Genomic DNA, 10,544 nt, shown 5'->3' with positions numbered 1-10,544 from the left:
CATGTAATGTCTTCCTTTGGTACCACTGAGGATACTGTCTTCCACCAGTGGTATGCTGTATCTTTCAGAAGAGATACAACACACTTCAAGCATTTCTCGGGTGTACATGACAATTCATCCAAAACTCGCACAGTGTTCTCGAGCCAGAACTCAGCTCATTCTGCATCATCCTCGACCCTAGCCCTAAACTCTTTTGCCTTGTATTTCCTAAGTTTATCTACTGGGGCCTTACCAATTCTCATGGGTGCCATATCTTGTGGCACTTCTCCCTTAGGCCGAACAGGGGGAAGAGGAGGTCATGGTATATTGGGGCAGTTTCTCAAGGAATCCCCAAACCATTCATCCATCATCTAGAAGAAGGTAGCTCTTGCCTCTTCGCGGCCTTTAGACATAGGCCGTCTACTAGTACTAGCAATAGCTCACTGAACGAAAGCTGGAGCATGGCTCTCGGCTCCCTCGGGCTCATCTTGAGCTTCATTGGAAGACATTTACTATATTCAAATACAATTAAAAACGGTCAAGAGATGTCACACTATCATAACTTGTGTAATGGCATGTATAGTTATACTCAATACAAGCTAAGTTAGTCCTAGAACTGATTAAACCATAGCTCTGACACCACTAAATGTAACACCCCTTACTCCTACCCTAGACCGGGACAATGTACGAGGCTTTACCAGACACATACTTGGATACTTTCAAGAAATACGGGTTATAAAATTTCATTTAATTTAAAATCGATCAAAAACATCATAGTGTCCCGATTATGGACCTGCAAGGTCCAAAACATACATTAAAAGTGATCCGAGACTGAACTGAGAATTATAGAAAATTTTAGTCAAACTCCTAGGGTTATGCCTCACACGCCCGTGTGCTTGGGGACACACCCGTGTCCCTCACCCGTGTTGAATTATCTGGATTTATTTTACGTTTCTAACCTACAGGGGTTTTACACAACCAAGCACACGCCCATGTGCTTGAGGACACAGCTGTGTCCCTCACCAGTGTTGAAATATCTGGATTTATTTTCCATTTCGAACCTACAAGGGTTTTTACACGGCCAAGCACACACTTGTGTCCCTAGCTCGTGTCCCTCACACGGACTAGACACACCCGTGTCGTCGCCCGTGTCCAAAAATCCAGACATTCTATTTATAATGTCATTACTCATTTTGAGGAACAACGCCGAGGCACACACCCGTGTGCTAGGCTGTGTCCTCCACACGGTTGAGACACACGGACGTGTCTCTGCCTGTGTGTTTACTACCATGCAAACTGACCTAAAATTTTAGGTGTAAGGGACACACAGGCAGGAAACACGCCCATAGGAGCTGACCGTGTGTCACACACGACCTAGACACATGCCTGTGTGTCTACCCGTATGGACCTTTTTAGGGCTATTTTCCAAGCCTTTGGTTACTCTCTATCATCCATACACACTTAAAGACTCCAATGGTATTTAACATGGCCTCATTATACTCTTAAACAACCTTGGCATGACTCATCGAATGTTAGCCCCATCTCATCAGCTTAGTACATGCTAAATTATCCTTTTCGTATGAGGGATCAACATAGCACATTTTATATTTTACACTTAGGCCATATTATAAACATATACCATTGTATGCTATGACCACTCTCAAATTATTAGGTCCCATTTCAAGTATCCATTCATGATAAACCTCATCACCATACCTCATGAATCATTTAAACATAAACACGCATCATTAGTAAGTTTACAACCTACATCAATATGAGCCACATCTCATGGCCACATACAAAAGAATAAGTATACCATTTAAACCCTTACATTGGCTAGCCAAATGACACATATAACAAAATAACCAACAGCCCTATACATGCCATTAAACAAAATAACCAACAAGCATAAAATAGTTTCCCTATCACATGCACTCAATCATCAAGTTACTCTCATAACAATACATCATGTCATTAGTCTTAGATGAGATCATCAATCCAATATTTCCATGCTTCATTTCTCATGTTAATCCCGTTGAATTTCTCAGAAATCTCGATGGATAGCCCAATAATCGTCAAGTCATACAAGTGATCATCTCAAGAACGCACTCCCGCGAACCTTACATCTTACGGCGGGATTACAGTCCAAGCTAAATCCCCCGTAGTAATAACTCATAGAGAAATGTCGGGATTACCAGTCCAGGCTAAATCCCTTTTTACGACAATTGCTCTTATAAGCTCGGAGCTGAATTGCCAGTCTAGGCTAAATTCAGTCCTAAGTCGGATTACCCGTCCAAGCTAAATCCTTATTACATCTATATTCTTCAGGAGGCTCAATCACTCAAGGAACACCCGTCTGGGCTAGATCCTTTCTATTTTGAGATCATCGGATTACCCGTCCGTGATAAATCCTTTTCTGCAACACATGCAGGATCTCATGCCATGTAGGCCATAATTTATCCATTGGATTTCCCTTTCTATTTCAACCGATACATTTATCATCTTTTTCAATTACACCACCATATTTCATGGATTTTCATGCAATGAATATCAAAATTTTTATACATTCAAGAACATACATATTTAAGTATATTAAGAGTTTACTTCGGGTTATACGAACTTATCTAGTAATTGCTTCGGTTTCATATTTCGGTTATTCTGAAACCTTTTTTTTTTCATGGTCGACCTCTAAAATTGGTTCTCGGGGTCTATATCAGTAAAAATAAATTATTAATACCTCACATTGTTCATTTTCGGCTTAAGACTCTCCCCTAGGCAAAATGACCAATTTGTCACTAACCTTTCTCACTTTTAGAATTTAGTCCTAAGGCTCGTATAATGAAATGCATGAAATTTCTAAGTTACCCAAGCCTATCCGAATCTTTTTCTTACCTATAGCCGCCCACAATTTCTTCCATTTCATATTTCTACCCTACATTTTATACCTTTTTCAATTAGGTCCTTTTTTGGTGTTTTCATAAAAAATTACTAGCAAAAGATGTTTATGTAACATCTAACTTTCATAACCCTCCATAAATCATCAAATAACAACCATCTCATGCATGGGTCAAATTTCTAACATGAACCATAGCTTGAAATATGGGTAAAAATGGATAGAGCATGTTATGAGGGTTTCAAAAATACAAAGAACATTAAAAATAGGGTAGGGAACACTTACTATTGAGGTTGAAATGTTGGAAACCCTAGCTATGGAGACTCCTTCAAATTCGGTAGCATGGAGAAGAAAATGAGTGAATTTTTTCTTGATTTTCCCTTTTTATTTCATTAATTAACCAAATGACCAAAATGCCCTTCCTTACTAACCTTTTCAAATTTTCCATGCATGCCCATTTTTGTCCAAAAACTTAAAAATTGGGAAAATTACTCTTTAAAGACATCTAATTAACATTCCAAAGCAATTTCATACAAATTGCTTCTAGAACCCAAGTTTTGCAATTTATTCAATTTGATCCTTAATTTCCAATTAGACACCTTACAAATAGAATTCTTCATAAAACTTTAACACATGCATATTTTCATATCCTAGACCTCATAATGATCATGAAATAATTATTTTAATGTCGGATTTATGATCCCAAAACCACTATTCTGACTAGGCCCTGTCTTGGGATGTTACAGAATTTCTAATTAAAATGATCAAATTATGAGGTGATCCGATCACACCTCATAAAAAATGATTGTTGGTGACTCCCATTTTCTATTTTTGTTTTCAAAATAAAAAGTCGACCCCTTTTACAAAAAAAAATGTTTTCGACAGCATGTATAGCTAGACTTTAGCATACGCTACATGACTCCCAAAATCGACTAAATTGTAGCTCTGATACCAATAAATGTAGCACCCCTCACCCGTATTCAACACCGAAATAAGGTGAGCATTATCGAACTTATCACACATTTAAAATACATTTCACATACAATTTAATCAATTCAAATACAATTCAATCACAATCAATCATATTTGTCCCTAATACGAGCTACGAGGCCCTAAATATGTATTGGGAGTGGTTCAAGACTATACTGATAACTTTGGAAACTCGTAGAACACTTAGAAAAATTTTCTTAAAAATAGGGGACACATGCCCTTATGGCCCAGCCGTGTGTCTCACACGGACAAAGACACGTCCGTGTCACAGGTCGTGTGGACATTCAAAATGGAAGCACATGGTCATGTTCCAGCCGTGTCCAACCCCATGTAACTCTCTAACTTGGGTCACACAGCCAACATACACGCCCATGTGGCTAGCTCATGTACCCTAAAAATGGCCATACACACCCATGTGCCAGGCCGTGTGCTAGGTCGTGCCAAACCTATAGGGTATACTGACTTATGCCGTGTGGAGCATACTAACTTGATTTCTATTTCAATACCAGGGGACACACGGCTGTGTACATGACCTTGTATCACACACGGCTGAGACACGCGCCTGTGTGGACAAAAATAGGTTATTTACCAAGCGACTTTGCCACCCAAACTTGTGCACACCTACACCAAACAAAATGGCACAAAAACAAGGCATAAATAGGCATTAAATCAACCTCAACCAAGCATCATTTATACCAATTCAATACCAACAATATACAGGACACACAATATCCCAATATGCCATCAATTCATACCAAATTTCACTTACTCAAACATAAAAAAAAGACCAAACTCAAATATGCATTATTAAACCTAATCTCACAAATATACCAATATCCACACCTCAATCACTTGATACTCATAATACCTATTACTATCAGTATCACACAACCATCATCCAACACATTACACAAGACATAAACACATGTATATACATGATTCAAACATACCAAAATAAATAAACTTCCATGACTATATGCAAACCAAACTTTAAACATTTACAAGCCAATTCAAATGGCCAGAATCATTACCAACTCATACCAAAATGAACAAAGTCCCTATACATGCCATCTACTCCAAACATAAGCTTAATAATACCAAAGTGATAGTAGGAAAGTGTGACATAGTCTCTGACGATACCCAAATCTGAGCTAGCTTTGAAGTCACTATAAAACATGGAAAAAGATAAATAAAGTAAGCTTTATAGCTTAGTAAGCTCGTATGCAATAAAATCAATATAATCATAAATACACAATTCAACAAATTGAATATATCATCATGTAACTCATATTAACTAAAAAATCTTTCACTTATTCAATCATAAGATTATATGTGATCTTCACAAATCACTTTAATTTAAAGCTTATACAGTTCATGTACATACCTGCACCATGTCTTTCATTTACTCGTTGAACCATTCAGAATACTATCGAATACTCGAAAAACTCACACCCTAAGTGATACATATATAGTCGAAGCTATCTCAATCTCGTATCACATAAATTGCTTACAATAGAGCTATCAACGGGCTTGCTCACACAAGATGCCAGTCGAGATGTAACTACACGGTGCTGCTCACACAAGTTGTCAAGTAACCGTAACACATGCTGGTATACTCAGCCACCAGTAGGACGTACAGGACCAGCATCCAAATCACATAATCACAATAAGCCTTAATGACATGTCATTCGTATTCTAATCTATTCCTTAGGTTCAACCAGGATTTCACACTTGCCGAATTGTCATTGAACATGTCTGTAGAGTCATATTCACAATTTATACAATATCAAAGCATTAAAAACATGATTATAACAATGCTTAATACATACGAACTTACCTCAGACGCTAAAATAGCAAAACGAGTCAACTATTTCAAAACCTTATTCTTTCTTGATCTAAATATTATCAAAATTAACTTATTTACTCATCACTCTATTCAATTTAGTCTAAAATTCACATTAAGGCACTTTTACACATTTGCCCCAAATATTTCAAAATTTTTACAATTTAGTCCTTATTTCATAAAAACACAAATTCAGGCAATTCAATCGAAACCCATGCTAGTCAAATTACAGTTAGGTCCCTAACAACCCATATTTTCCATTTATTTCACATTTTAACCATAAAGTTTCCACATTTCACAAATTAATCCCTAATTTGCATTTTCACTAAAAATCACTTAACAAAACTTGTATAACTATCATCAAACATTCATAATCTACTATTAAACATCAAAATACATGCTTATTCATCAATGGCAACACCCTAAATCTTTAACAATTTTGCAAATTAATCTCTGGGCTAGCTAGACTAAGCTACCATGATCTCAAAAACATAGAAATCATTAAAAACGGAACAAAAAATCGTACCTTAATGAGCTATTAAAGCTTGGCTGAATGAAGAAGATAAAAATGGTGTTTCTTTGCCCTAGTTTTGGTTGAAACATAAAGCAGAATATATGATATCTTATTTTATTTCTTTTATTTTAACATTAAATTCTAAATTACTTAATTAACCTTATTAATAAACATTATAAATCACTTAATATATGCCCATAATTGTCCACTCACAATTGAAATGGTCTAATTACTACCTAAGGACTCTTACTTTAAGGTTCTGTAGCTATTAAATACCTTTGGCTATTAGAACATCACTTTTTCATTTTACGACCCAATTCGGCTTTGCCCATGAGTCGCACATGGCTAGCCTCATCGATCATACGCCCATGTTCGGTCACATGGCCTAGACACAAACGGTCACACACTCGTGTGGTGTCTACAATCTCACTTTTCAGCTTTTCACCGACTAGCATTTTTAGTGATGTGATTACATACCTGGTCTATTCCTGCTGCTAACCTAACCACGAGCACTCCAAGACCAAGGGTCGACAACCCCAAGCTCAAAAATCAGTGGTATCAACAAAACTAAACGAAGCTATGATCAGCCCAACAGCTTCCAATCATTACAACTTACCTCAGACAAAAAATAGAATGGCGATTCGCTACTGCCAAAGTGTCAATCAACAGCCCACTACCATTTGATTGAGTCCTAGCCATAAAACAACCATTAGTAACCATTAATTGACTAACCAAAAAGAAGACGCACCTCGCTTACCGATTGCGCGAAAATGTAGAATGGGAAAACGACTATTGAAAGAGGCAAAGACAGAGGCCAAAGGAACAATTATTTGGCTGCAATCAAGCAGGAACAGAAGTAGCCCTCCAATCAGTCACTTTTAATCAAAGCATTATGAACAAACAATTTCCAGAAACTATAGACAACCTTACCTTCGATGAACAATAGTAGATTTACAATTAAACGGTACCGTCTAGAATTTCTAAAGTTGCCTAAAGGTCTCCTAACCAGAAATAAAACTCCCATTAGACAAAGAAAAGCAATAGGATGGAAGCTATAATAGCAAAACTTACCATCACTGCTCAAGATATTGAAGAAACAAGTCGTGACCACAAGAAGAGAGTTATGAAATGAAAGAAATCTGCAGCAAACAAGAAAAGAATGAATCGAATGAACCAAAAGAATAAAATAAAAAAGAAAGATTGAGAGGGAAAAACTAAAGAAAACTTTTGGCAGGAGAGAGAACAAAAAAATTCGGCTTTAGGAAAACTGGGAAAGGAAAAACTGAATTTTGAAAAAAAAATCTAATCCTATCACAATCCCTTAATTCCTCCTGTTTTTACTCCTTAAACCTCTCCACAAGACTCCCCACTCAATCCAAACACCCCAAACCGTCCACAACCTCCCACACATCTCAAACACTCAGTATTTTACAACATTTCAAGCTCCTTCAAGGCACAAGTACAAAAAAAATCCCCTTGCCCATACAGGGTTTCGAACTCAAGACCCCTAACACACTGACACTCCACTTAACCACCAGACCAGCAGGCCCATTCTGACATATTTTACCAACATATATTCATAAGCCTACTGATTAAAGATAGGGGTTCATTCATTTAAAAACAAAATTTACCCAAGCTAATGCTTGAACTTGGGACCTCTCAGACACTTTCCAGAACACTTAACCACTGGAGCAGACATACAATTGTGTCACAAACATAAGAAAATAAAAATATAAGATATTTTTGGGGCATTACAAATCTACCCTCCTAAAAGAAAATTTAGGCCTCAAAATTTTACCTGATCAGAACAAATGAGGATGCTGTTGCCGCAATGCATCCTCAGGCTCCCACGTGGCCTCCTCAGAGCTATGATTATGCCAATGAACCTTAATTAGTGAAATGGATTTTCTTCTTAGAAACTTTACATCTCGCTCCAATATCTAAACTGGCTCTTCCTCAAAGGCCAGATCTGGCCTAACCTCGATCTCCTCAACAGGAACAACATGCATAGAATCAGAGCAGTAATGCCTCAATAGTGAGATGTGGAAAACATCATGTATTCGATCCAATTTTGGAGGTAGCTCCAACTAGTAAGCAACCGGTCCTACTCGTCTCAGAATGCGGTAGGGCCCAATAAATCTAGGGATCAGCTTGCCCTTACGACCAAATCTCAGTACCTTCTTCCATGGTAAGAGCTTAAGGAAAACGTAGTCTCCCACAGAATACTCAATCTCACGTCGCTTTAGGTCTGTGTAGGACTTTTGTCTATCAGATGTCGCTTTTACTCGGTCCCGAATCAGTCTAACTTTATCCTCGGTATCAAAAGCCAATTCATGGCCCAGGATACGCCGCTTGTCCAACTCAGTCCAACAGAAAGGTGTGCAACACCTACAACCGTATAATACCTCATAAGGTGCCATATGAATGTTAGACTGATAACTATTTTTATAAGCAAACTCTGTTGCGACAAATAATCCTCCAAACTACCTCAGAAATCAATTATGCAACTCCTTAACATGTCCTCCAGTATCTGAATCACCTTCTCTAACTGACCGTTCGTCTGAGGATGGAACATAGTACTGAAGTCCAATCTTGTACTCAGAGCTTCATGTAGCTTTTTCTAGAACCAAGACGTGAAGCAAGGATCCCTATCAGATATTATTGAAACCGGTACCCCATGCAGTCTCACTATCTCAGACACATACATCTTAGCCAGTTTCTGTGAACAGGTATGAAGTGGGAGGACTTGGTCAATCGATCTACAATGACCCAAACAGAATCCTTCTTAGTGGGTGTGAAGGATAACCCACTAACGAAGTCCATAGTCACTCACTTCCACTTCCAAAGTGGAATCTTAACTCGCTGTAACAATCCCAAAGGTAACTGATGCTCAGCCTTAACCTGCTGGCATGTCAGACACTTAGCCACAAATTTAGTATCCTCTCGTTTAAGACCTAGCCACCAGTATGACTTACGAATGTCACGGTACATCTTATTTCCACTAGGATGCATAACATAAGGGATACTATGTGCCTCTCGCAGTATGGACTACTTCAAATCAATATCCATTGGAACACAAATTCTCCTACGGAAATAAAACACCCCTTTGCTATTAGACCAAAATCCACAGTATCACCACTCTCAACCTATCGAAATCGAAGACCCATTGACTCATCCGCCAACTGTTTACCCTTAATCTACTTAATCCACGTCGATTTAACCTGAAGTGTAACATCTCAAACTCGGCCTAGACGTTATGGCCTAATCTGGCGATGTTACATGATAGTGCTTTCAAAAACTAAATCGCTAATAAGTCCTTTTTGTTATCTTAACTAATCTCTAAATCTAGTTATTTGTTTCCAAAACAATATCCATTTATTTACATGTTGTTATAAAATTACGGAAGCTTTTAAAATGATTTATGTTGTGGAGAGTGTTTTGAAAGAAAACATTTGTAACTTTTGAAAACCCATGTTTCCCTACCACTAGTGGTTACGAATTATAAGCAATGATAAACAAATCCCAAATTAAAGTAAAAATCCATATAGTCCTTATTACAGTAAAAATACCCCAAATAATAATACTTATAATCATAATCAAATACGAAAATAAATGCGGTTCTGTGGCCACCTTTGAGTCTCTCACTGCACCGGTGCACCTATGTCTGGGGATTACCTGCACAGTCAAGCAAAAATGGTGAGTCTACAAAAACTCAGTGTGTAATCCCCATGCGCAAAAGCAGATAGTATACATATAATCACAATCTGGGCATAAGCCCTTTTTTAGTATTAGTGTCAGTCAAGTTTGGGCCTTATCCCATCTCAGTGTAGTAACAGTCACATATATGCAGTCACAAGAATCCTACCCAACCAGCCTCTACACGCCATCTCCGTCCAAACCTACACTCTATGTGGGGATATAATCAACCCACTCAATCCTACACTCCAAATAGTATTGAATGTGACACTTTATAGTAATATGCAGGTGAGTTGCTAGTAAATCAGGCTCGAGGCCTTTCAATGTACTTCCTCCAAATAATATAACCCCTAACCCAATGTGTAACACCCCTTACCCGTATCTGACGCTGGGACAAGGTACGAGGCATTACCGCACTTAATCATACACATACATGTAAAAACCAAGCCATAAAATTTCTTTTGATTTAAAACTTTTCAAACACATAAATGTCGTCCCTTAGTTGGGTCTATGAAGCCCAAAACATACATCGAGATTGATTCGGGACTAAACCGAGAACCTTAAAAAGTTTTGGGAAAACTTAAAAAATTTCTTACCATGAAACAAGGTCACACGCTTGTGTGGACATA

The sequence above is a fragment of the Gossypium hirsutum genome, chromosome A10 (assembly GCF_007990345.1).
Source record: "Gossypium hirsutum isolate 1008001.06 chromosome A10, Gossypium_hirsutum_v2.1, whole genome shotgun sequence".
NCBI lineage: Eukaryota > Viridiplantae > Streptophyta > Magnoliopsida > Malvales > Malvaceae > Gossypium > Gossypium hirsutum.
The sequence above is the reverse complement of the archived record's forward strand: the minus strand, read 5'-3'. Positions refer to the sequence as shown.